Here is a 27022-nt window from a genome sequence, read left to right on the forward strand (position 1 = left end):
CAGAAGGCTGGGAACAGACGCTAAGATCTGTTGAATCATCTCAGGTGTCAGTGTAATGAGGGTCTCCTACTTTGGATGTCATCTTGTCCTTAAATCCCTGTCCTTGGTCCTGAGGGCAGGCCTCATTTTATCTTTCATTTAGTGGCCTGAGGCCTACTTCATGCTTTTATACAGGGTTTTATAGTTAAGCAAGGCTGCTTCATTCCACGATGCTCTGGTGGCTTTCTTGAGCGGTTATTCACTTCCAGTGGTCACCCAAAGTCCACTAGATTTGCCTCTCTCTCCATGGCCCCCACTGGGACCTTTCCCTCTGTAGCTTTCCTTCCTTATTCCTATCACCTGTGGGGTGTTTTCAACACCATCAAGCAAAGAGGGTGAATTCTGACCCCCTTCGCCTGGAGAGAGCATCAGTTCCCACAGGTTCAGGTCTCCATCCTGCGAGACTGTGCAACCCCGTTCACATCAGACGCTCGTTGAAGTCCACGTGTGCCTCTGACCAGCAGGCTGTAGAGCAGAGGTTCCCACGCTCAGGTTTGATGACTTGGAAATAGTTTACTTACTCGACCACCAGTTTATTGTAAAAGGACATAACTCAGCAACAGCCGGATGGAAGAGAGGCATAGCTGGAACCTGCATGTATTCACCAGCCCTAAAATGCTCCAAACTCCAGTATTTGGGGGGTTTATGGAGGTTGTATTGCAGGGGCATGATCGATTAAATTATTGGCCATTGGTGATTGAATTGGATTTCCAACCCCTCTTCTGTACGTGGGGGTCAGGAGAAGAGGTGCCGAAAGTTCAGACCCTCTAATCACTAGGACGGGTTCCCTTGACAACCAGCCTTCTTCCTTACATCACCTCATTAACATAACAACGGCGTAGTTCCTGCTGTTTGCTTAGAAAATTCTAAGGGTTTTAGGAGCTCGGGGCCAGGAACTGGCATGAAGACCAGATAAATCTTTCTTATTATAAATCACAGTATCACAGTTGCCGCAACACTCCCAAATCAGAAAATCATTTATGACTAGATTTTTAAAAGGGTTTGTGTAATCAAGAGAAATTGACATAGAAATAACATGAACATTGATTAAAACTGACTTTTTAATATGGTTGCATTAACCTGTGATGAGTGAATGTTGAACGATTTTAAACTCTATTTTCAAAATACAATTATTTAAGTTCCATATTCTTTCTGAACTGTTACTGGGTGAATGACATCCAAGAATAGAATTTCAGGGGGTTCCCATTGTGGCTCGGAGAATTAAGAACCTAACATAGTGTCCGTGAGAACGCTCAGGTTTGATCCCTGGCCTTGCTTAGGGGGTTAAGGATCCGGCGTTGCCGTGAGCTGTGGTGTAGGTCGAGGACACGGCTCAGATCCCACATTGCTGTAACTGTGGTGTAGGCCAGCAGCTGCGGCTCCAATTTGACCCCTGGCCTGGGAAAGTCCATATGTCGCAGGAGTGGCCATGAAAAAAAAAAAAGAGAGAGAGAAAAGAATAGAATTTCAGAAGTGGGATAGATGAACTCAGGTGGGTTTTTAAACTCTTCTTATTGGTAGAATACTTTTTTTTTTTTTCCCTCCCAAATGAAATCTTCTACCCAAACCTCAGATGATGAACCAGGTAGGATTGAGGGAAGGGGACCTGCAGCCTTGTCAAGTTGGGTTCCTCTCTCCATCCACTGCTAAAGCATCCCTGAGCCATTGCCTCTGAACTGTGGGCTCTGAGGAACTGGGTTTGCCAACCCCTGATGAAATCTACCTTGCTTTAGTGAGGAAGGACCTGGTGCCCAGATTTGTGGAGGTGGTGGCGGGTGCTAGCTGAGACCCCACCTTCTCAGACCACCTGTGCCCAGCTTGCATTGACCCTGGGTACCTTCAGCAGTGACCCAGGCCACTTATCCATCCTCTATCCTGCCCCATATCTTTCCAAAAGGCCTTCTCTTCCTCTCTTGGCCAGGAGCCGGCATCCTCTGCCAACAGCTCTGTTAGAATCTTCTGATTTTTACAGTTTCCTTCGTGGCTCAGTGCTAACACATCTGACTAGTATCCACGAAGATGTGGGTTTGATCGCTGGTCTTACTCAGTGGGCTAAGGAGCTGGCATTGCCGTGAGGTGTGGTGTAGGCCAGCAGCTGCAGTTGCAATTTGACCCCTCACCTGGGAACTTCCATATGCCACAGATGCGGCGCTAAAAAGAGGGGGAAAAAAATCTTCTGATATAAGTACCCTGAGGTCTGCCCTGCTTTCACATTAGGTCTTTGTTGCCAGTTCTTTCTACCCCTCCATCCCCTGGAGAGTCTGTGCTCACCTCCTTCTTTCAATCTTTTCTTTTCCAGGCTGAAAATCCCTAAGTCCTCATATGACATGTCTTTTTGTGCCCTTAGGCTGATTCCTCCTATCTGAGTGAGCTATAAATATAGCTCTTAAAAAGTAGAGCACGCATTGAATTAAATATGTTCCTGGTGATCTGGCCAAGCACTAAATAAAGTGGACTCGAAAGGCACGTGGATTGACAGTGACGTGAAGGTTGTTGGGGAGGAGAAACTTTTCCTCTACCCTCTTAGGATTAGTCTCAGGGGACCTGCAAATTAAACTAGCCAAAGAAAGGTGGAACAGGAGACAAGACATCCAGTTTTTTTGTTTGTTTGTTTGTTTTTATAGGGCCACACCCACAGCATGTGGAGGTTCCCAGGCTAGGGGTCTAATCAGAGCTGTAGCCGCTGCCTCCGCCAGAGCCACGGCAACACGGGATCCGAGCTGAGTCTGTGACCTACACCACAGCTCATGGCAACGCCGGATCCTTAACCCACTGAGCAAGGGCAGGGATCGAACCCGCAACCTCATGGCTCCACTGAGCCACAACCGACGGGAACTCCAAGGCATCCAGTTTTATTAATTTCACATGCACAAGAGTTGACAGAAAAGAAGTGAAGCTCAAAGAAGTGGTTCGACACAAGGGCTTATTTTTTTCAACAAAGGAAAGGGAGTTTGGGCTCTAAATAAGGGGAGTGACAAGAAAATATGTAGTGAACACTAATGGAAGGTAAGGGCTGTTTTAGTGAGGTATGTTTTTATAGACTTATTTTGGTGTTGAATGAATGTCCACTTCTGGGGATGAGTTTCTCTCCTGTTCCTGGTTTGGGAGACAGAGACACCTTCACGAGGAAATACATGCCCTGGTTTGGGCAGGTAAGGGGAGAGCAGAAAACACTTCGTGCATCTGTTGATGCTGAATTGCCTTCATCGCAAACTAATCCTTGAGCCAAAGTGGTGCATTTTGAAGGAGCGTATTCTGATCCCCCTCAAGGTCTAACTTTTTATTTAATTTTTATTTTATATTGGAGTCTAGTTGATTTCCAACATCGTGTTATTTTCAGGTGTACAACATAATGGTTCAGTTACACATATACGTATATCCATTCTTTTTAAGATTCTTTCCCCGTATAGGTTATTACAGAATATTGATTAGAGTTCTCTGTGCTATTCAGTAGGTGCCTGTTGATTAGCTATTTTATATATAATAGTGTGTATATGTTAAACCCAAACTAATTTTTCCTTCCCCCCCCCCCCCCCCCGCTTCCTTTCCCTTTGGTAACCATAAGTTTGTTTTCAAAACCTGTGAGTCTGTTTCTGTTTCATAAATTAGTTCATTTGTATCCATTTTTAAGATTCCACATATAACTAATATCATATGATTGCCTTTCTCTATCTGATTTGCTTCACTTATGATCATCTCTAGGTATGATCATCTGTAGGTCCACCCATGTTGCTGCAAATGGCATGACTCCATTCTTTTTTATGACTGAGTAATATTCCATTGTGTATATGTACTACATCTTCTTTAGCCATTCCTCTGTTGATGGACATTCAGGTTGCTTCCACATCTTAACTATTGTAAATAGTGCTGCTGTGGGAGTTCCCGTCGTGGCACAGTGGTTAACGAATCCGACTAGGAACCATGAGGTTGCGGGTTCGGTCCCTGCCCTTGCTCAGTGGGTTAACAATCCGGCATTGCCGTGAGCTGCGGTGTGGGTTGCAGACGCGGCTCGGATCCTGCGTTGCTGTGGCTCTGGCATAGGCTGGTGGCTACAGCTCCGATTCGACCCCTAGCCTGGGAACCTCCATGTGCCACAGGAGCGGCCCAAGAAATGCCCAAAAAAAGACCAAAAAAATAAAAACATTAAAAAAAATAAAATAGTGCTGCTGTGAACATTGGGGTGCATGTATCTTTTCACATTATGGTTTTCTCTGGATATATGCCCAGGAGTGGGATTGCTGGATCTGTATTTTGGGGGTTTTTTGTTTGTTTTTTGTTTTGTTTTGTTTTTTGCTTTTTTAGGGCCGCATCCACAGCATATGGAAGTTCCCTGGCTAGGGGTCCAGTCAGAGCTTCAGCTGCTGGCGTGCACCATAGCCACAGCAACACCAGGTCCTTAACCCACCACAGGAGGCCAGGGACCAAACCCACATCCTCATGGATAATTGTTGGGTTCATTTCCACTGAGCCACAAAGGGAACTCCTCATTTGTTTGTTTGTTTATGACCACACCTGTGACATTGGACAGTTCTCTGGCCAGAAATGGAAGCCGAGCCACAGCTATGACCTATACCGCAGCTGTGGCAACACTGGCTCCTTTAACCCACTGCACTAGACCAGGAATCAAACCCATGCCTCTGCAGCAAGATTAGCTGCTGCAGTTGAATTCTTAACGCACTGTGCCACAGAGGGAACTCCTATGTCTAATTTTTCAAGGAACCTCCATACTGTTCTCCATAACGGTTGGGCCAATTTACGTGCTCACTAGCAGTATGGGAGGGGTCCCTCAAGGTAAAATTTGATACCCGCTTCCCCCACCCATCATTGCAGCTGTTGTGTATTGCTTTCCTCTGGGCGGCCTCAGTCCTCACCTCTTACAGCCACCTTCAAAATCATGCTCTAAATATCTCTCCAGATATTTATCATGGATAAATGGATTAGGATTAGGATCATGGATTAGGATCCTTGAGGTTCTGTTGTTTATACTGTTATAAACCGGCTTATTCAGTCCTTCAACTTCTATCAATCAGCTCCTCCACAAGGGTGAGAGGTCTCCTCTGAGACTTGACTGAAATCCAGACTCATTCATTCTTCATTCAGCTTGGTGTGTGCCGAGCCCTGTCCCCGTCCCCAGAAATAGCAGTGAAGGAAACAGAGCCCCCGCCCTCAGGGGGGATTCTGGTCTAGTTGGGGCAAGCAGACCACGTACACACATAGAGGTATGTAATGAGGTGTGGCAGGAAATGCTAAAATCTTTAAGAAAAGCGGGAGGATGAGAGGTTGGAGGGATGATCTGAAACAGCTTCTCTGAGGAGGTGGCATTTGAGCAGAAACCCGGATGGGGGGGAAGGTGTGCGCGTGGGGGTGTCGGAGGGTGGTGTTCCGGGCGGAGGGAACGGCGGAGGCAAAGGTTCCAAAGAGCCTCCTGGGATCCGCTGGAGCCTGTGCACCTGAGCTCGGGGCACGGCAGGCGGTCACGGGTCACGCGGGGACGCACGTACTACGGGGAAGGCGTCACACTTTCCCACTTGCCCGTGAGAGTTTGGGGCGTCCAGTGGGAGGTGTTGAGCACGAGGGGGACGTGCTTTGATTGAACTCTTAAATTTTAAGAGTGAAAGGAAGGAAGAGAGGGAGGGACGAGAAAAAGAAGGAAAAGCGCTAGCTGTTTTGCGGGAAAACCTGTGGGATCGGGAGCAGGTATGGAAGCAGGAAACAAGTCAAGCAACCACCTCGTTGTCCCGACAAGTGTGTTTACCTCGTTCCTTGATCTACCAGTGCAGTAACCATTCCCAAAGAGAGTAAGGCTTGCCTAATGGGGGTTGTTGTTCGTCAACATTTGCCGGCTCCTAGCTGTTGTGATTTTTGTTTTCTAAGTACGCGGAAGCTAGTCACCCATTCCTTCTAGAACATTCTGTGGTTGGAAACTCTGAATGAGGTGGGCAGACAAAGCCAATCGAGGTAGCAGAAAGGGGCTGCCCTTGGTGGTGTGGTGGGCACTCATTTGCCGGTGGCTCTTTTTTTCCGCTCAAGGTAGGTGAATTTGAGACCCAGTTTTCTTGTGCATAAAATAAAGGAGATAATAGTTCTCTGAGAAATAAATGCAATTAAGAAGATTAAACAGCTGAAATAGGGAGTTCCCCCTGTGGCACAGTGGGTCAAGGATCTGGCATTGCCTCAGCTGTGGCAAAGGTCGTAGGGGCAGCTCAGATTCGATCCCTGGCCTGGGAACGTCCATATGCTGCAGGTGTGGCTAGAAACAAATAAATAAGGCTATAAATAAATAAATATGCCTAGAAATAAACAAACAAAATAAAAAGCTGAAACATACTCAGTTCCTGCAACTTCAGGGCTCAACAAATCTTAATTCCTTTTCTGCCTTTTCTGTTTTTATTTTACTTGAGCCTACATTTAATTTGATGGTGAAGCTCTAGAGGGGTATAAAGTAGGTTTTGTTGATGTTTGTGCCCCCAGTGGAGTGGCTGAGTCATAACAGGTGCCAAATTCAGGGTGAATCAGTGAGTCTGTGCAGTCAGTGCTTAGTTAGCCAGCATCCCAGTGGAAGCGAAGAAGGCATTTCCAGGTGAGAGGCACAGTGACGACGGCCGTCAGAGTTGATCCAGAATCTCCCAGGGTCATTGGCAGGTTGGTTAGGTGACCCCCAGGCCTCTTAGAAGCGAGGGTGTCACGTGTGGGGTCAGCAGAAGCACCAAGGCCCCTTGTTAGCACATTGTGCGTTTCTTTTTTCTTTCTCTTTTTTTTTTTTTTTTGTCTTTTCTAGGGCCTCTCCCACAGCATATGGAGGTTCTCAGGCTAGGGGTTGAATCGGAGCTGTAGCCGCTGGCCTACACCACAGTCATAGCAACTCGGGATCTGAGCCACATCTGCAACCTACAGCACAGCTCATGGCAACGCCGGATCCGTAGCCCACTGAGCAAGGCCAGGGAGCAAACCTACAACCTCACGGTTCCTAGTTGGATTCATTTCTGCTGTGCCACGACGGGAACTCCACATTGTGCATTTCTTCTGGGCTTCTACTGTTTGCTCGCCATTGCTTTGTTGTGTTTGCTGAATGGAAACAGTCGGGGAAGCAGTAGACCCAGTTCTGCAGGCATCCTTGAAGGACACCAACTAATACGAGTCAGAACTGTGCTGGTGAGAATGAACACGTGCTTCGTCCTTCCAAGACAATGCAGTGGACTCTCCGAAGAGAGACTTGCATTCCCCATCCAGGTTCAGAGAACTAGTAAGATGACTCCTCTCGTGTGTGCACCTCGTTAGCCCCGGCCCCGGAAAAGCATCCCTCTTTGTTACTCTGAGGGCCTTTGATCCCAGCCCCTTACTCTGTGGCTCCTCAGACCCGTGTGTCTGATGTGTGGACACAAGCAGAAGAACAGCAGGAACGGACACATAGAGAGAGCGGGCCCGCTGAGAGTTCATTTCTTGTGAAATGTTTTATTTTACAACTTCCTGTAAGAATGATACAGATGAACTTATTCACAAAAACAGAAGCAGACTCAGACAGAGAAGATAAGCTTATGATTATCAAAGGGGAAAGGGGGAGGGATACATGAGGAGTCTGGGATTCATCGATACATGTTATTGTATAGAAAATAGATAAGCACCAAGGACCTACTGGGTAGCACCGGGAACTCTACGCTGCATTTTACTATAACCTCTATGGGAAGAGAATCTGAAAAAAGAAAAATAGATAGGAGTCATCCCGCTGTACACCTGAAACTAACATGGCATGGTAAATCGACTGTATTTTAAGAAAAAATAAATTTGAAAAAATAATAAATAAAACCCCACGTGGGGTTTACCTTTCCTCCAAAATAGGATTTCGGAGAAACGTATTTCAGCTACTTCGCAGTTAAAGTACGCAGCATTTTGCCCACAAATCCCTCAGTACAATGAACAAAGACGGGGAACGACTCAAATGATCTCTTCAGCATCTTCATGTCCCCACAGCCTGTATTAGGCCCTGAGTAGTGTGTTCCCCCCATCCTTCACCCCAACACGCATCTGTAGAAGCCCAAACCTCAAAACGTATCTCCACATGTGACTGTATTTGGAGATGGGACCTTTTAAAGACATAATGAAGTTCTATTCGGTCCTGTGGGTGGTCCTAAGCCCATCTGATGGGTGTCCTTTTAAGAAAAGGAGATGAGGATGCAGACGCTCATGGACCGAGGGCGACCTTGCAGGGTGAGGATGCAGGGAGATGGTGGCCTTAGACGAAAGCCAGCTCCTGGTCTTGGACGTCCAGCCTCCAGGACCACGGGACAGTGCCTTACTGTTGTTTAAGCGCTTGGAATTGTGGTAGTTTGTGACAGCAGCCTCGGCAAACGCATACAGACTGCAGCCACACACTGTCGAGAAGCTCAGGCGAACACGTCACCTCTGAGACCTGGCGCAGAGGTTCTCTCGAGGGGCACATGTTCCTTTGCTTGGGCTGCCCGTCCAAGTGCAGAAGAAACAGGGGGGCCTCTGAGGGCTGTGAGGGAAGGGTCTGGTCCCGGCCTCTGTCTTTGGCGTGTAGATGGCTGTCTTCTTTCTTTCTGCTTCTCTCCACATCATCGTCTTTCTCTGTGTCTCTGTGTGTGTTTGAATTTCCCCCTTTGTAGAAGGACACCCGTCATTTCGGATCAGGGCCCACGCTCGTGACCTCATTGCAGCTCAGTTCCTTCTGTAGAGACTCTCTCTCCAGAGGAGGTCGCATGCTGAGGTGCTCTGGGTTAGGGCTTCGGCCTGCGAACTTTGAGGAGCACCACTGCACTTGTCACAGGCCCCTTCTGAGGATGAGGACTGGGGGCTCATGGATTTTCCCTTCGTGAATCTGTATACATTGCTCTAAGGACAGTGGAGTGAAAAGAGTCAAAAAGACCTGGAGTAAAAATCCAGACTTTCATTTAGCTGTGTGCTCTCAACCAAGTTCCTGAATCAGTTGTGTTTTCTGTTGAACAAATATTTATATAAAGAACTTAACAGTTGTGGAGTTCCCGTCATGGCTCAGTGGCTTACGAATCCGACTAGGAACCATGAGGTTGCAGGTTCGCTCCCTGGCCTTGCTCAGTGGGTTAGGGATCTGGCGTTGCCATGAGCTCTGGTGTAGGTCGCAGACGCAGCTCGGATCCTGAGTTTCTGTGGCTGTGGTGTAGGCCGGCGGCTACAGCTCCGATTGGACCCCTAGCCTGGGAACTTCCATATGCTGTGGGAGCGGCCCAAGAAATGGCAAAAAGACCCCCCCCCCAAAAAAAAAAGAAGAAGAAGAAGAAGAAGCATCATTATAGGTACTTGAGAGGTATTACCTCATTTAATACTCGTAATAACTCCAAGATACTGGGACTGTTAGCATTCTGGTGTTGTAGAGTGGAACTGTTACATGACTTGCTCAAGCTCACACAGCTAGTAACTAAGTAAACAGGATTTGAACCCCTAGGTTTGGCCCCAGAGTTAGTGCACTTACCCGATCTGCTCTGCTGGTGTGGGTTTTGAGACTTTGTAAAATAATAGCTCCTTGACAATAGTTGTTATGAGAAGTCAGTAAACATTAGCTTCCTCTTCTCCTTTTATTTTATCAGTTTTTAGACAGATGGGTATACGTATATATAGGTACATATATATGTAATATTGGGAGTTTCCTGGTGGCCTAGAGGGTTAAGGATCTGGCAGTGTCACTGCTGTGGCTTGGGTTTGATCCCTGGCCTAGGAACTCTATGCATGCTGTGGGCACAGCCCAAAAGATAGATAGATAGATAGATAGATAGATAGATAGATAGATAGATAAAATAAATTTCATAGATTTATAGATACATATATATTTAGAGGATTAGGTAATATGTAAATTTATTAATATATATTTAGAGGATAACATGACAAATATATTAGCCAAAGAACTGATGAAAGATCGAGGCACTTGGAATCATAAATTGAGGGGGCAAAGAGTAAACAATGATATCTTGAGAAACAGACCAAAAGCAGGGACTTTTTTTGACTTTTGTCTGATGGTTTTACTAAGTTTCCCTGGTTTTACCCTTTGGGTTTGGAAAGATTCAAAACGGTTGTTGAACTAGCCACTCCAAGTTTGGAGGTTCCTTTTTCCCTGGTATCGGTGGCTCCCCTGTCATACAGCATTGAATTTGTCCCAGCTTCTCCTTATCCGCAGCGTTTCATATAATGAGTGTCAGTGTCGACCTGACCTGTAGGTTCTGCCCGTGGTGGTTTTGTTAATAACGAACACATTACCATTATTCTGTGATTTTTTTTTTCAGTGCCATATGAAATTTTATTGGGAAATTGAACCCTTCTCATCTCGCTTAGGGACAGAAGAGGACAGCATCTAGCAGCTGGCACTCCGGGAACTCATGCAAATTGCTCTGTCTGATAGTTTATCTTGAACGATGGTGTTTACAGCTATTCACAGAGCCTCAATTTAACAAAATTGCAGCACTTGGTATTTGAAAGAGGCATGAGCTTGAAGGAAGAACGTGGGGGATTTTCTTTTCCATCCCACATGTTCTGGCCACATTTTGGTAACGGAGTTTCCAGTGTCATTAGTTCTGAATTTTAGAACATTCCTTTCCCTTTTCTCCGTAGAATCACTGTCACTGGGTCCTTACTTATTATCCAGGTTATTTCTCGAGCTCTTTGAGCGAGGCACTATGTTAGGTACCGCTGGAGAGAAAAAAAATGTTTGAGAGAGAGTTAACGTCCTCACGATGCCTTGTTCTGAAGACAGTGGACTAGATAGAGCCAAGTGCAATGAACACAGTGCTATGAGATTTCAAAAGAGCACTGACAATGTATGACTAGGGTGTCAGGAAGCTTCCTAGAGATGGTGGTATTATTGTAGCTGAGCTGTGGAGGAGAGGGCTTATCTGAGAAGCCATGATATTCTTGGAGAGCTTCTCATAACACAGCAGGAGAAGAGTTTGATCCAGAGCATGGATGTGAGGAAAGGTGAAAGTCAAGGTCTTTTTTTTTTTGGCTGCATCTGTGACATGTGGAAGTTCCCAGGCCAGGGATCAAACCTGTGCCACAGCAGTGATGATGCCAGATCTTTAACCAGCCGAGCCACCAGGGAACTCCCCAAGGTCCATTTTAGATGAAACACAGGGATGGCGGGATGAAGGATGGAGGGAGGGAAAAGGGTGGCAAACAGAGATTACCTTCCGTTAGAAAGAACCTTGAACGTTGTTGTCTGCATGATGACATTTCTTCTTGTGTCTTCAGAAGATATTGAAGCAGGGAAGTGATTTAAGCTGTACTTCAAGAAAAGCAAAAAATTAAGCTGCATTAAAAGTTTAGGAGTTCTTGTTGTGGCTAAGGACCTAATGATGTCTCCATGAGGATGTGGGTTTGATCTCTAGCCTTGTTCAGTGGGTTAAGGATCTGGTGTTGCTGTGGCATAGGCCAGCACCTGCATGTCCAATTCAACCCCCGGACTGGGAACTTCCATGTACTGCAGGTGCAGCCCTAAAAAGAAAAAGTTCAGAAGGATGAAAGTGAGATGATGAATTGCAATGTTTGGGCAAGAAGTGGTGGACACCTGATGTGGGGAGGTGACCACAGGACTGAGAATAAGATCTCTGCAAGGAAAAGTCAAGCAGCCTGGGCAGATAATTGGATATAAAAAGCAGAGATGGGTAATAAAAGTAGCACTCTTGAATGTGTACTGGTAGATGTTCTCAAGAGCATTACTTTAGCATCGCCAGAGAAATTAAGACCTTACCTGAATCCATTTGCAATTGCCTGTGTCGTTTTCTTCTGTTCAGGATTTCTCAGAGCCTCTAATATACTAATATGTACTGTGAATCTCCCAGAAGATGGTCTTGTCCCATTTTCTAAATTTATTTGTCCATAGACACATATTTTTCTAAAAAAAAAAAAAAAGGAAGAAGGAGAATTTCTTAAAAAAATCTTGCATTTTCTGAAACATTATTTTGGGACATGCTCTACCACATTTGGAGAATGATAATATAATTAATACAAACTGAGAAATAGAGCTTAGAATTTGGTTGCACTAAAATGATATTGTTGACATTGGGAGATGTTAAATTTGGGATGCCAGAGACCATGCAAGTTGGAAGCATCTGGAAACTTGCATGTTTCCTGGAACTTCAGCTAAAATGAGAGGTTTGAATAGAAAGTTCTATTTTGGAGGTATCATCTCGAGATGATAGTTGAATCCACAAAGGTGAGATCAGTAGGGAAGAGAGAAGTTTTGGGAAATAATCTGTGAGATAGAGAGAGAGAGGGAGAAGTGGCAACAGAGGCTGAGAAAGGATAGCCAGAAGGAGAATTGGGATCTTGCTCTTTTAGGAAATTAGGATAGGACTTCTAAGACTCAAGAAGCGGTCGCGGTGTCCAATATTGCAGAGAGATTGAGAAAGAAGGACAGCTTTAAGGTTCAGAAAATAAGTTACCAGCCTTGGAAAGAACAGTTTTAATAGGATGTGATCAAGATGGGAGCCCTGTTTAAGACGTCTTGGGGTGTCTTAAATTGAAAGCATGGATATGAAAGATTGAATATGACTAAGTACAAGAAAAGAAACCGTGGGGGATGGGTAAATACTTGTTTTACCACTAAATTCCAGGCATCAGTAGTTCTTAAAAGCTGCCCTGCCTCAGAATCCCTAGAAATCTTGGTTAAAAAAAAAAAAAAAAAAAAAAAGACAGCCCTCCTCCCAGAGTGTTTGGTTCAGTAGATCTGGGAGCCCAAGAATTGGCATATCTACCAGGTTCCCATGAGCTATTGATGCTATTGATCTGGGTACCACAAGCTGAGAACCTCTGCTCTAGAGAAGGGAGAATGTAGTATCCAACTTTCAGGTGGGAGGCGAGCTTTGGGAGAGAGAAAAGCCACATCTTTATCAAAAATGACCAGAAATAAAAGAAGAAACAGTGGATAAAGACACTTAAAAATTTGGAGTAGGGTTAGGATGGCGTTGGCAGCTTCCGGAACAGACGAAGATGTGCCAGAATCCAGGAAGTTGTCCCTGTGGATATTGAAGTTACGACAGTGAAGACGGATAGGATAGAAGGAAACACTCGAAGCCTGGTGCAGAAACCGCCCAGGAAAGTGGTGAAGGGCAGGGAAAATTCTTTTTCCCGCTATCGTCCTAGGTTCTGCAGCTGGGGCCCCTGTAAAATTAGATGGACAAGAGACAGATTCACAAGAGAAACACACCTTATTAACATGAGCCGTGCACATCCCAAGGGAGAAATCTCAGTGGAAGCGAACTCCAAGGGGTGGCTAGAACTCAGGCGTAAATAGCATCTTAACCAAAGAACAGTCCGTTTTCAGAGAAATGATGAGGCAGAGGAAAAGGAGTTTGAGTTTCTAGGACAAATTGTGGGAAGGTAAATGTATGGAGGAAACTAATGGAGTAAGATTTGTTTGCGCAGGTCCATTTGGCACGTGCCAACTTTTTGTCATCTTCTTGGCCATAAATCTTCCCTGGAAGAGGAGATTTTTGGCAGCCCCAATTTTTCCAAAGTTTCTGCCTTTAGTCACTTCAGGAAGCTCCAAGAGGATGCCCTCTGCATCTATGGATTCTCATTTGCCTACAGCTCTAAAGCTGGCATACTTGAGGCGGGGTATTTTCATCTCCTACTGTGGATATGAGTGGAAGGAATCAGTCTCGTTTGACATAGACCTTGAGTGTGGGTTCCTATGGTCTAGGAATGGCATCAGGGACAGCAAAGACCATCTAAACTCCTTTAGTTAAAAAGAGTGAGAGAGAGTTCCCGTTGTGGCGCAGCAGAAGTGAACACGACTAGTAACCATGAGGTTGCAGGTTCGATCCCTGGCCTCGCTCAGTGGGTTAAGGATTCGGTGTTGCTGTGAGCTGTGGTGCAGATCACAGAAGCAGCTCGGATGCAGCATGGCTGTGTCTGTGGCGTAGGCTGGTGGCCGTAGCTCCAGTTTGACCCTTAGCCTGGGAACCTCCATATGCTGCCAGTGACACTCTAAAAAGAAAAAAGAAAATAAGAGAAAGAGTTCCCTGGTGGCCTAGTGGTTAAGGATTGGCACAGTCACTGCAGTGGCACAGGTTTGATCCGTGGTCCAGGAACTTTCACATGCACAGGTGCAGCCAAAAATCAAAACCAAAAAAGAGTCAGAGAACACACAACCTTCCTTGCAAAAAGTTGTGAGGAAATTGATGTGATCAGGCTAAGTTACCATTATCAGCTGAGGCACAATCCTTAGTGGGGTGTGAAGAGAATATCACGCTCTGCCTGGGCACTTTGCATGGACTAACTCCTTTAATCCTCATGGGTACCCTGTGAGGTTGGTACTATTATCCCTATCTTATAATTAAAGATATGAGGTCATGAGAAATTAAGTAGTTGGCCAAGTTCACACAATGAGGTAATGATGACACCAGGAATGGAAGCCAAGTGCAGTCTCTGGGGAGCTTGATAGCATCTCACCAAGCTGATTTGGCATCTTGACTTTGCATCATTCATTGGCCACATCCCTTCCCCAGGAGCCACCACCTGACTAGGAGACTGCTGGCCCCCTAAGGCTTGATTTGGGGTGCACCCCAGGGGCTGCCTTCCATCTTACCAGAATGTTCCAGAGCTGCTATTATCTGGGCATGATTGGAGGACGTGGGCCAGAGTAAAGGGGGGACCCTCAGCAGTGTCAAACCCTGTTCCAGGGTTTGGAACCGGAAGCAGCATGGGACACAGTGACTCATGGTGCAGACTCAGAGCCCTCAAAAGGGCTCATTGTCACCAGAATGGAAGGGCAGGGCAGGTGGCATTGGGCAATAGAGCATTTCAATGACACCGTTTCTCTTCAGGGTGAAAACTTTTGTTGTATTCTCTGCTCCTTGGGTCTACATATTTCTCAAAATTAAGAAGTCTGCTAACTTCAGGAGTTCCTGTTGTGGCAGAGCGGGTTAAGAACACGACCAGCATCCATGCGGATGCAGGTTCAATCCCTGGCTTTGCTCAGTGGGTTAAGGATCTGGCCTTGCCACAAGCTGCAGTGTAGTTCACAGACACGGCTCAGATCCCAAGTTGCTGTGGCTGTGGCATAGGCCAGCAGCTGCAGCTCTCATTCAGCCCGTAGCCCAGAAACTTCTATATGCTGCAGCTGCAGCCCTAAAAAAAAGAAAAAGAAAAAGAAAAGAAAAGTGCAGCAGTACTGAATCACGAAGTGTGAGTGGAAGAGACCCTTGCTGCTGCCCCTTGCCCACCAACCATTCACAGGGCTAAAGAGCATCCTTTCACCAAAACAGTTCTTTTTTTTTTTCCTGCCAGATATTTGGATGCATTTTTCCTCATCGCCTAAACGCCAGCATGTTTAGGACTTATTGAGAATGAATGTGTAAAGAATGTGGCCCTGGGATGAGGTGGCTCGCCCAGGGCTGCAGCTTAAGGCAGACTGTGGGTGGCCAGGGAACCCCAGGGTTTGGGTTCTCCTCTTTCCTAACTGTTACAGAAGCATTTCAGCATGAGCAAGAGGGAGCAAAATGGTGCAAAAAGGACCCAGCTGTGCTCCCCTTTTCTTTTTCCTGAAGGGACAAAGAATCATCCCTCCTGAGACCTCAACATAAAATTGGGATATATTTCAGCAGCTCTTGTAGTGCAGAATTAGGGAATTGGTGGCAAATTTTGTCATCTCAATCATAAATGTGACAGAGATCTACTCAATCCAGGGATCATTTGTGTCCGGGGTTAGATTTGGGGGCAGGTAGAGGAATCATGTAGGATGAGGACCTGAGGGATGAGTAGGACTTGGGAACATTTGAGCATTTGCGTCCTTTTCTTGAAATTCTCCTTGCCTCTCAATGTGAGAAAAGCCATAAAGAAATGGCCGCTTGGATAGTGTCATCTTAGAAATTTCCAGATGCAATTCTAAGAAAAGGTCTACCGTCATTCTAACAGAGCTAGCATTACTGAACCAATTAAACCCCAAAGTTCCCACTTGACCCCCGCTTGGATTTAAATTTTGTTCCCAGGCAGTGCCGTTATGGGTAGAGAGTTTCTGTCATCAAGATGTGTCCAATCCGTCATGTCCATTTAGCTCTGTTTTCAGCTGGATTGAGCCGAGTTTGTTCCAGGTGACGTTTCCTTGATGCGGTATTTATTAAAAACCCAATGGCTCTTGACCTGTGCTCGTCCGTCAAAACACCTTTTCCTCCTGCAGAAAATGTTTGACTGTTTTCTTCATTACTTTTTGCCCATAAATGAGGGGGGCTTGTCCCACGTGAGAGCTCTTCAGACACAGTCCCCTCAACCCCCTTAGTCTCTGTCACAGCTCTGTCTGCTATGGAAACTTGTAGACTCCTCACAACCATGGGCAGCCACCTGATCCATTACTGGCACCGACACCCTTGTGAAAGCGCTATTTTCCTTGCATTTCACCTTGAAGGTGTCTGTATGTCAAATAGAATGCCAGGTCATAATGTCACAGTCAGCATCTCCATTGGGCTCAATTTGCTAAACATTCTGCCTTCTCGTTATCTGTGGGTTTTTATTTTAGGGCCACACTTGCAGCATATGGAGGTGCCCAGCTACATACAGCTGCCAGCCTACCCCCCAGCCACGGCAATACCAGATCCAAGCCGCGTCTGCAACCCACACCACAGCTCACAGCAACACGGGATCCTTCATCCACTGAGCGAGGCCAGGGATAGAACCCGCATCCTCATGGATCATGGATCATGGATCCTAACCACTGATTCATGAAGGGAACTCCTGTGGTGGTTTTTATTCCACCTCTTTAACCAAAATATAAATGCAGGTCGCCATGGGTAAAAGAGGTAGTCCAGCCGCACATCTGAATTTATCACCCCTACACACACACACACCTTTCTTTCCTTGATTTCTCCAATTCCAACCCCTGTGTCTTAGGCTGTTTGGGCTTCTATAACAGAATACCAGTGAATAAAAATTGCCTCTCTTCTCTTGAGGGTAAGTAAACAGGGCAGCGAGGGGACAAAGTCCGCTGGGCGACTGTAATATAGCGTGAGAGGTGCCACAATGGGAGAAGGATTCATCGTCCTAGGAGTAGCCCGGAGAAGTATGACCAAATACTTAGGAATAAGCGAAAGCTTCTAAGAGCTTGTCATCTAGCAATTTCAAGAACCCTTAATCAATAACTATATTGGAGGTTATAGTATTACTAATTTCTCATCCTATTTACCTCAAAGCTATGGTTTTCAACCTTTTTTCATCATTACCCCCTTAAGGAGGAACCTTTTCTAGACAGTGTTTCTTAATCATCATCCCCTCTTCCCAATAAAATTTTATACCACAAGCCTACTGTGCAGCTATGCTTTCTATGTGAAAAGAGGAATTTTTTTTGTCCTCTAAGAACAAATTTTTGCCCCATTGGGAGTGAAATGGCCCCCACTGAAAATGCATGGGTTAAACCATTTAAGATAGATCACAGGACCAAGTTTTGCAGAAAATGCAGTTGCTACATCTTTATAGTACTTGCTCTTTAAATGTCAAATGGACTAGGTACTGTTTTTAAAAAAAAAAAAAAGTTTGGGGAGTTCCCTAGTGACCTAGGCCATTAAGGACTCAGCATTGTCATGGCTGTGGCTTGGGTGCCTACTGTGGCATGAATTTGATGCCTGGTGCAGGAACTTTTGCATGCTGCAGGCATAGCCAAAAAGAAAAAAAAAATGTGATTTGGGAGCTCCCATTGTAGCACAATGGTGTTGGCGGTGTCTTGGGAGCTGCTTGGATACGGGTTCGATCCCCAGCCCAGCCAGCACAGTAGATTAAGGATCCTATATTGCCACAGCTGTGGTTTATGTCACAGTTGTGACTCCGATCTGATCCCTGGCCAGGAGCTCCATATGCCTCAGGGTGGCCAAAAATGGGGGGAAAAAAAAAAAAGATCTGGAGTTCTCATCATGGCTCAGCAGGTTACAAACCCAACTAGTGTCCATGAGGATGCGGATTCAATCCCTGGCCTCAATCAATGGGTTAAGAATCTGGCAGTGCCGCGAGCTGTGGCATAGGTCACCGATGAAGCTCAGATCTGGCATTGCTGTGGCGTAGGCCAGCAGCTGCAGCTCTGATTCAACCCCTGGCCTGGGAGCTTCCATATGCCTCAGGGGCAGCCCTAGAAAGAAGAAGGACAACAACGTGGTCCGTGTGTCCAGTGAAGTGAAAAGTCATCGTTTGCATCATCACCAGAGTTCACACAGTCATATTCACCAGTGAATGATGGGGCACCCGTCTTCATCAAGAGCGTTAACGGATGCATCAGAGGAACTTGTACTTTAAGGAAAAATAAGTAACAGACAAGTGCACAGTAATCACTGCACAGTTTGGAAAGGAACACGTGGGAGCTGGTGGCTTCTGAGCGTACTCGGGGATATATTGGGAAGGTGACAGTGAGCTGCTGCCTAAGAGATGATTTAGGAATGGTAATTAAATGATTAGGTAAATGAAGGCTGCTCAAGTTACCTGGAGGAATGGGGGTGGGTAGGAGAGCTCGGAGCCAAAGGTGCACAGAGGCAAGAAAACATTTTCAGAGGAAGAGTGAGTAATTGGCCTCAACTCCTAAGGTCACAGGAGGTGAATTCTGTTCAGGACAATTCTGTTCATTAAAACCGGTCAGTACTGAGCAGCTGTTCCTGGAAGGGTAAAGAGTGTATAGAATGGGAATAGAGACTGCTGGGGAAGGAGTTTTTAATCCTGGACGTTAGCCCAAGGGCAAATTACGTCACGTTCAATGCTTTCTGCCAGCTTATCTTTCAGGAATTTTAAGAAGGTAAACCATGAAGTTTGGTTAAATGGTTTAAAACTCTGCAGGCTCCATTTCTGTTGTGGTTGTTATTTTGCAAACTGCCAGTGGATTCTGGTTCAGTATTATCCTAAGAAGGGCATGACCACTCCCCCGCCCGCCCGCCCGCCCCAAAGTGGTGGGCTTCTAATTCTGTTCCCTAAGCAGAATTTCTTTCCATTAGCCAAGTGGAATTGAGCTTGACTGATGTGCGGTGAAATGAGGCATGACTTCGCTTGATGGTCCATGAAGGATGCTCAGCAAGGGTGGCATTTAGTTCCTTTAAAGCTGATGTTCCCATTTATACCAAAGAGAGTTTTTGGAGTCACACAAGAAACAGGCTCTTTCCTGGTTTTCCAGACATCAGCCTCCTCTACCTGTATTCCATTTCCTACTCAGTCAGCTTCCTTCTGGCCAGTTGTTCTTCCTCCTCTGTTTAGTGTCGTCTTCACTTTCTTGACAGATTCATGTAAATTGTCACTTTGACTATGCATCTCCCTTAAACGTCCGGCCCGTCCCTATCGCCTGCTGACTGCTAACTCTTCTGTTGAGTGGCTGCACTGAATAAATGGGTGTTACAAGAATTTCATTTGCTCTTTGAGCACTAGCAAATGAGAATCAGTATTGGGTGACAATTGTTTTCATGCACAATAGACACAGTCTGTCCCTTAGGAAAAATGTCCCCTTGCTTACAGGTTCACAGATTATTCCCAGGATGATCTGCCTTGATACATTTTTTTTTTTCACTTTTTTATACTCTTGGGGGGATGGGGTTGAAATTGTTTTATTGTTGCAAAAATATAATGTAAAATGGATATGTTTAACCATTTGTCAGTATACTCTTCAAAGCCCCTAAGTATATTCACATTGTAGTGCAACCATCACCAGCATCTATCCGTAGGACTTTTTCATGGTCTCCAACTGAAGCTCTGTCCCTATAAAACACTAACTCCATTCCCCTGTCCCCCGGCAGCCACCATTCTCTTTTCTGTTTCTCTAAACTTGACTATTCTAGGTCCCTCACATGTGGGTGGAATCATACTGCATTTCTTCCAGGTTCATCCGTGTTGTAACATGGGTCAGAGTTTCCTTCCTTTTCACAGCTGAATAATACTCCCTTGTATGTCCATACCATGTTTTGTTCATCCATTCATCTGTCAACGGACACAGGTTCTGGCTACTTTTTGGAGATTGTAAATAATGCTGCCAGAAACAGAAGTGTACAAATACACCTCCAAGAACTTTTCAAGGAAACTCTCTTAATTATATTCAGAAAACTTAGGCTGTTACCTTAGGCTGTATGGCCTAAATTGAGTTCCACCTACACCGTGTAATGCCTCATTTCAAAAGGCTGCTAGGTAATTGTACTTTTCAGTTGAAATTTGTCCCAGCTTCTGTTGGCAGACTACTGATCTTTTTCAGCAACTTCTGAAGAAGAAAGAAAAAGCGTGGAAGAAAATCAGAGGAAAATGTTTGGCAAACTAAATGGAAAAATCAGTTTATTTGTAGTTGACCGCCTGGTTTTCAGTGTGGCTAATTGTTGTAGATACTCACCAATCTTGGGCTACACATACATTTCACCAAGTCAACAAACCATTTCTGAAATAGTTTAATGATGCCAAGGGGAAGCATTTTACCGGTTCTGTAACTTTATTGGCTTTTACAAAACACTCCCTTTAAATGTACGCAAGCATTTTAAGCTCTGCAGACATTCAAGTTTAAAAAGAAAAGTGTTTAGCTGCCGATAAATCCATATCCTCCTAGGCAGTAGCAATTCAAGATAAAAATATGGAGCTCTTTTTGGAAAACGTATTTGGCAGAACAAATATGGTGTAATTCTAGAAATCACGTGAAAACTCTCCTAATTCCCTTTCAGGTTCTACTCTTGATTTGCACGTAGTGAGTTTCGGCTTGTATTGCTTCTCACAAAGATGGGGATTTTTGTCTGTTCTGTTCATTGCACATAGTAGGTATGCATTAGATTTTGGACACAAAACAAATGAATTATAACAATGTCATTTGGGAACTTTTCTGTAGACTTCCTGTATGTCTTAAAAAGTGAAATTAATAAGCTGAATTTTGAGAAATGTCCTATATCTAGACCAAAAAATTACAAAAGACGTAAGTAATAATACTAATAAAATTGAGATTTTTTTCTACTTTTTTTTGTCTTTTTTTTTTTTTTTTGGTCTTTTTGCTATTTCTTTGGGCCACTTCCGAGGCATATGGAGGTTCCCAGGCTAGGGGTCGAATCGGAGCTGTAGCCACCGGCCTACGCCAGAGCCACAGCAACGCGGGATCCGAGCCGCCTCTGCAACCTACACCACAGCTCACGGCAACGCCGGATCTTTAACCCACTGAGCAAGGGCAGGGACCAAACCCGCAACCTCATGGTTCTTAGTCGGATTCGTTAACCACTGCGCCACGACGGGAACTCCTTTTTCTACTTTTTATTATCATCCTAACTTTATTTTTTTCATTATTTTATTTTTTTCATTATTTTATTTTTTAAATTATGGTTGATTGACAATGTTGTAACTTAACTTTAATCACCAACTAATTCAAGGCCTACTCATGCTAGTATGAAAGAAGTCAAGGAGGTTCCCTCATGGCTTAGCAGGTTAAGGATCTGGATCTGACATTGTCACTGCTGTGGCGCACATTCGATCCCTGGCCTGGTTGAATGTTGATTCTCCTCTTTTTTTTTTTTTTTTTTCTTTTTACAGCCACACTTGTAGCATGTGGAAGTTCTTGGGCTAGGTGTCGAATCGGAGCTACAGCAGCCAGCCTACACCACAGTCACAGCAACACCAGATCCTTATACCCACTGAGTGAGGCCAGGAATCGAACCCGCATCCTCAGGGTCATTACCGTTGATCCTCAACAGGAACTCCCATCAATTTATTCCTAATTTAAAATACCCATAATATTCTAGATACTGTGTGTAATAAATGGGGCATTTCTTATTTCCCAGCATTTTGTAAAAGTAGAATTCTAACATATGGGGTGCTTTTAAGAAAAATCATATTTTATTGTGTGTGTGTATCCTTTATTGTGTGTGTATGTATATATACACTTTATCATATACAATTATATGTATACAATGTGTATATTGTGTACAATAAAGTGTATATATGCACACATATACATTCAAATATTCATATACACTTGTAAGCATACATGTACACACACATATACATGCATATATACATATATATCTTCTCTAATAAATGAAGTCATCAAAATCTATAATAAGGCATAAAAGAAGGGTGGAGAGAAATAAGGAGAGTTAATTCATATTTTACCTCCTTCCTTGTAGCTCTCAAAGTATTGACATTAAGCAGTTTGGGAAGAACTGGAAACAGTCTTGCAGCCTGATGTGCTGAATTTACATTTAGAGTTTTCATCTCAATGATGAGTTCTCAGAGGTTAGGTCAAGGTTAGTTCCGAGGGAAGACTTGCCCAACTTCATTACTTAACAGGATCTGTGCAGTCACAACTCTTATGTTTAAGGAGGACTGTTTTTGGTTGGTTGGTTGGTTGGGTTTTTTGTTTTTGTTTTTGTTTTTTTTTTTGTCTTTTTAGGGCCTCACCCTTGGCATATAATCGGAGCTACAGATGCCAGCCTACACCACAGCCACAGCAACACCAGATCTGAGCCTTGTCTGTGACCTGCACCACAGCTCATGGCAACGCCAGATCCTTAACCCACTGAGTGAGGCCAGGGATCGAACCTGTGTCCTCATGGATACTAGTCAGATTTGTTTCCACTGAGCCACAATGGAAACTCCTGGGTTTTTTGTTGCTGTTGTTGTTTTTCAATATCTGTAGGAATATTTCAGATTCTTCGTCTTTTTCTCCTGCGGGACTTTCTGATGTACGCAAGTGTGGGGGTTGCATTCAGGCACTATTCCAGGTAGCATTCTCCTCTAGCCAGAAGCCCTCTCCTGAGAACAGATCCCAGGGGTTGTTTTATTTCTCAAGCCCAGTGTCTCCTCTCTAATTACCCTCATTTCTGTGGACCGCCATTGTCAGGATGCTGGGCATTGTCTAGCCGTATCTTCTGACCTTAATCTAGAACGAGTTCGTTGCTCTGGATATAACACTCTATGGATTGACCTGTTTTTGTTATTTGTTTTCTTTTACAGCCACCCCCACAGCACATGGTAGCTCCTGGGCCAGGGCTCGAATCTGAACCGAAGCTGTGACTTATGCCACAGCTTCAGCAGCCCCAGATCCTTAACCCACTGTGCCGGGCCAGGTTCTGAACCAGTGCCTCCAGAGAGACAAGCTGGATCATCAACCTACTGCGCCATAGCAGGGACTCTCCTGGATTTGACCCAGTTTAAAATTTAACTTGCATGTTTGATGGCATTCCCCCTTTCAAGTTCCCTTTGAATCCAGCATCCATGTTTTTCCCCTGGATTCTATTAGGAAAACTGTATATTTTTCAGACCGTATGTTCTTTAAGCATATGATCAAAATCTCTATTTTGGGAGTTCCCATTGTGGCTTAAGAACATGACCAATACCCATGAGGTGGCAGGCCCTGCTCAGTGGGTTAAGGATCCTGCATCGCTGTGAACTGTGGTATAGGTCACAGATTTGCAGCTCAGATCTAGCATTGCCATGGCTGTGGCATCAGCCTGCAGCTGTACATCCGATCTGACCCAGGGCCTGGGAACTTCCGTATGCCTCAGGTGCGGCCGTAAAAAGAAAAAAAACCTCTTGTCTTGGGGAGCCATTATGCTTCACCACATCTGCCTCAAATTCACACCTGCAGCTGTGGATACTAAAATGTCATAGTGATGCAATCAAGTAGATCCATGGCCATTTGCCCCTCCCTACTAACTTGGCTCTGTTTTTTTTCCGTGAAAATGTCGCTGTCTTCCAGAATAGTTCTGGAGAAAAGAAGCAGCCAGGATCATCCAGCTGGACATGTACTCCTCACACAGTATGTTTGGGAAATGCCAATGGCAGTAGTCTAGCCCAGGCCATCCCAGGAAGGAGCTCAGGCATAGCTGTCTCAGGCAGCTGAACTCTCCCTGGAGTGCTAGAGAGAGGGCTGGAGTTTCTTTTCTTTTTTATTTCCATCTGAGACAGTCATTTATTTGAGAAAGAGATATCTCTCCGCCCTCCCCAGTCAAAAACTCAACCAGCAGTTGCTTTGTGGCTCAGTGGGCTAAGAACCCAACATAGTGTCCTCGAGGATGCGGGTTCAATCCCTGGCCTCGACCAGTGGATTAAGGACCTAGTGTTCCCGTAAGCTGAAGTGTAGGTCGCAGTCACGACTCAGATTGGGTGGTGCCGTGGCTGTGGTGTAGGTCACGGCTGCAGCTCTAATTCGACCCCCAGTCCAGGAACTTCCATATGCCGCGGGTGCAGGTGTTAAAAAAAAAAAAAAAGTACAATGAGAGAAACTTGGCAGCCTCTGTGTTTAAACATGGGGCAGTAGGAGTGAGAGAGGAGGGGATACATTAAAAAAGAGAGATGTATTTAGCAAGTAGGGCAGACAGTAAAGCCAGTGGGTCATGGGAAAGAACTAAGCGAAGCAGTCCAGGTTCGGGTGCTGTCCAAGAAAATGGGGAAGGGCCTTGACTAGGTGACTTGATCCTTGGACCTGCTGAGCTGTGGATAAGCAGATGCACATCCTTGCAGGCACTTGGATATAAGACAACCAGAAGCAAGCTTTCAGGGTTAAATGAATGGATGTGGGAGTCATCCATTATAGCTTGAACCTGAAGCCCTGGAAGTGGATGAACCCACAGGGGGTGGGGGTGGGGGTGGGGTGTATAGATGAGAAAATAACAGTGTTACTCTCGCTTCTGAGCCAGCTCTGGTTGACTCCTCCTGTCTTGCTCTTGTTTCTTCTTTCAAACTCAAGTCCTTCTGTCTCCAGGAGAACTTACTGAAGTAGTACTGATTTTACAATGTTGTGTTAATTTCTGCTGCACAGCAAAGTGACTCAGTAATACATATGTATTCTTTTTCTTTCCTTCTGTCTCCTCTCTTCCCTGCCGCCCATCCCCTCCATTTCCCCCTGGCTGCCCCCTCCATGAAACAGTGTCCCCAGGGGGAGAGGGATGGATTGGAGGTTTGGGATTGGCATATGCACACTCTTGTCTATGGGATGGATGGTCCACAGGGACCTGTATAGCACAGGGAACTCTACTCAGTATCCTCTGATAACCTATTTGGGAATGGACATGTGTGTATGTGCGACAGAATCACTTTGCTGTACAGCAGAAATTAACATGACATTGTAAACCAACTCTGCTTCAATAAAAAAAAAAAATGTTTGATAGGTGAATTTTTTTAAAAAAGGAAAAAGAAACAGTGTCCATGTACCTTTGTAGGCCTGTCAGTCGCAAAGATGAGCACGTGTGTCCCCTTTCTTTGTGAGGGTTTTGTGGCTGAGCATTGTGGCACGTAGCAATCTTCAGTTATCTAGACCTAGCACAAGAGTGACAGCACTTGACCAACAAATACAGCTGCACCTCCTTACCCTGGGGGTGACTTATCTGACATTCTGGTTATGGTGCACAGAGCCAAGACTCTCGAAGCAGCAAACAAAACCTTTCAGCCATCAAAGTCATTGTAACATCTAGGCACTAACGCTGGGGTCTGTTTTCTCCTCTCTGATCTAATGCTCTGATGTGTGTGGTTTTCTGCGTACAGCTGCTAGTTTTTGAATTGTATGCAAGTGCCCACATAGAAGGTTCTATCCTGGAGTTTTGGCAGAAGGAAGAATATCAGATTCCTTTGTAGCCCCTGAATTGGATCCTCCGTCATGGCTCTTAGCAGTTGCTGAAGGAAGAAGCGACTCTTTTCCTGCATGGGACGTCGTCGTCTTGATCTACAAAGTCTGATTTGCTGGTGGTGGGACAAATCCTAGAGCAATAACTTTTTTATTGAAATATGGTTGATGTACAGTGTTGTGTCAGTTTCTGCTGCACAGCACAGTGACTCAGTTATATATTCTCTTTTTCATATTCTTTTCCATGATGATTTTTCATGGGATTTTTTTTACTGTTATTTCCCCAATATGATTTTTTTTTCTACTGTACAGCCTGGTGACCCAGTTACACATACATGGACACATTCTTTTTTCTCCCAGGATCGTGCTCCATCATAAGTGACTAGACATCGTTCTCAGCGCTACACAGCAGGATCTCATTGCTAATCCATTCCAAAAGCTAGAGTCTGCATGCATTAACCCCGAGCTCCCAATCCATCTCACTCCCTCCCCCTCCCCCCTGGCGACCACAAGTCTATTTTCCAAGTCCGTAATATTCTTTTCTGTGGGAAGATTCCTTTGTGCTGTATATTAGATACCAGATATAAGTGATATCATATGGTAGTTGTCTTTCTCTTTCTGACTTACTTTACTCAGTATGAGAGTCTCTAGTTCCATCCATGTTGCTGCAGATGGCATTATTTTATTCTTTTTTATGGCTGAGTAGTATTCCATTGTGTGTTTGTGTGTGTGTGTGTGTATCACATCTTCCTAATCCATTTGTCTGTCGATGGACATATGGGTTGTTTCCATGTCTTGGCTGTTGTGAATAGAGCTGCAGTGAGCACGTGGGTGCATGTGTCTTTCTTAAGGAATGTTTTGTCCAGATAGATGCCCAAGAGTGGGGTTGCTGGGTCATATGGTAGTTCTATATTTAATTTTCTGAAGTACCTCCATACTGTTCTCCACAGTGGTTGTACCAGCTCACATTCCCACCAACAGTGCAGGAGGGTTCTCTTTTCTCCACACCCCCTCCAGCTATTGTTATTTGTGGACTTATTAATGATGGCCATTCTGACTGCCGTGAGGTGCTATCTCATGGTGGTTTTGATTTGTATTTTTCTAATAATCAGGGATGTTGAGCATTTTTTCATGTGCTTGTTGGCCATCTGTATATCTTCCTTGGAGAAATGTCTATTCAGGTCTTTTGCCCATTTTTCCATTGGGTCGTTGGGTTTTTTTGCTGTTGAGTTGTATAAATTGTTTGTATATTTTAGAGATTAAGTCCTTGTCAGTTGCATCATTTGTAACTGTTTTCTCCCATTCTGTAAATTGCCTTTTTGTTTTCTTTCGGGTTTCCTTTGCTGTGCAAAAGCTTGTCAGTTTGATTAGGTCCCATTGGTTTCTTTTTGCTTTTATTTCTATTGCTTTGGGAGACTGACCTGAGAAAACATTTGTAAGGTTGATGTCAGAGAATGTTTTGCCTAT

At 44.9% G+C, this 27022-nt stretch overlaps 1 protein-coding gene across 4 annotated transcripts in view; it reads left to right on the plus strand.

The window, feature by feature from the left end:
• The window catches only part of CACNB2 (calcium voltage-gated channel auxiliary subunit beta 2), a 445465-nt gene that overhangs the window by 327148 nt on the left and 91295 nt on the right, over window positions 1–27022 (plus strand). The window lies entirely within an intron of this gene.

The sequence above is a fragment of the Phacochoerus africanus genome, chromosome 12 (genome assembly GCF_016906955.1).
Source record: "Phacochoerus africanus isolate WHEZ1 chromosome 12, ROS_Pafr_v1, whole genome shotgun sequence".
Classification (NCBI taxonomy): domain Eukaryota; kingdom Metazoa; phylum Chordata; class Mammalia; order Artiodactyla; family Suidae; genus Phacochoerus; species Phacochoerus africanus.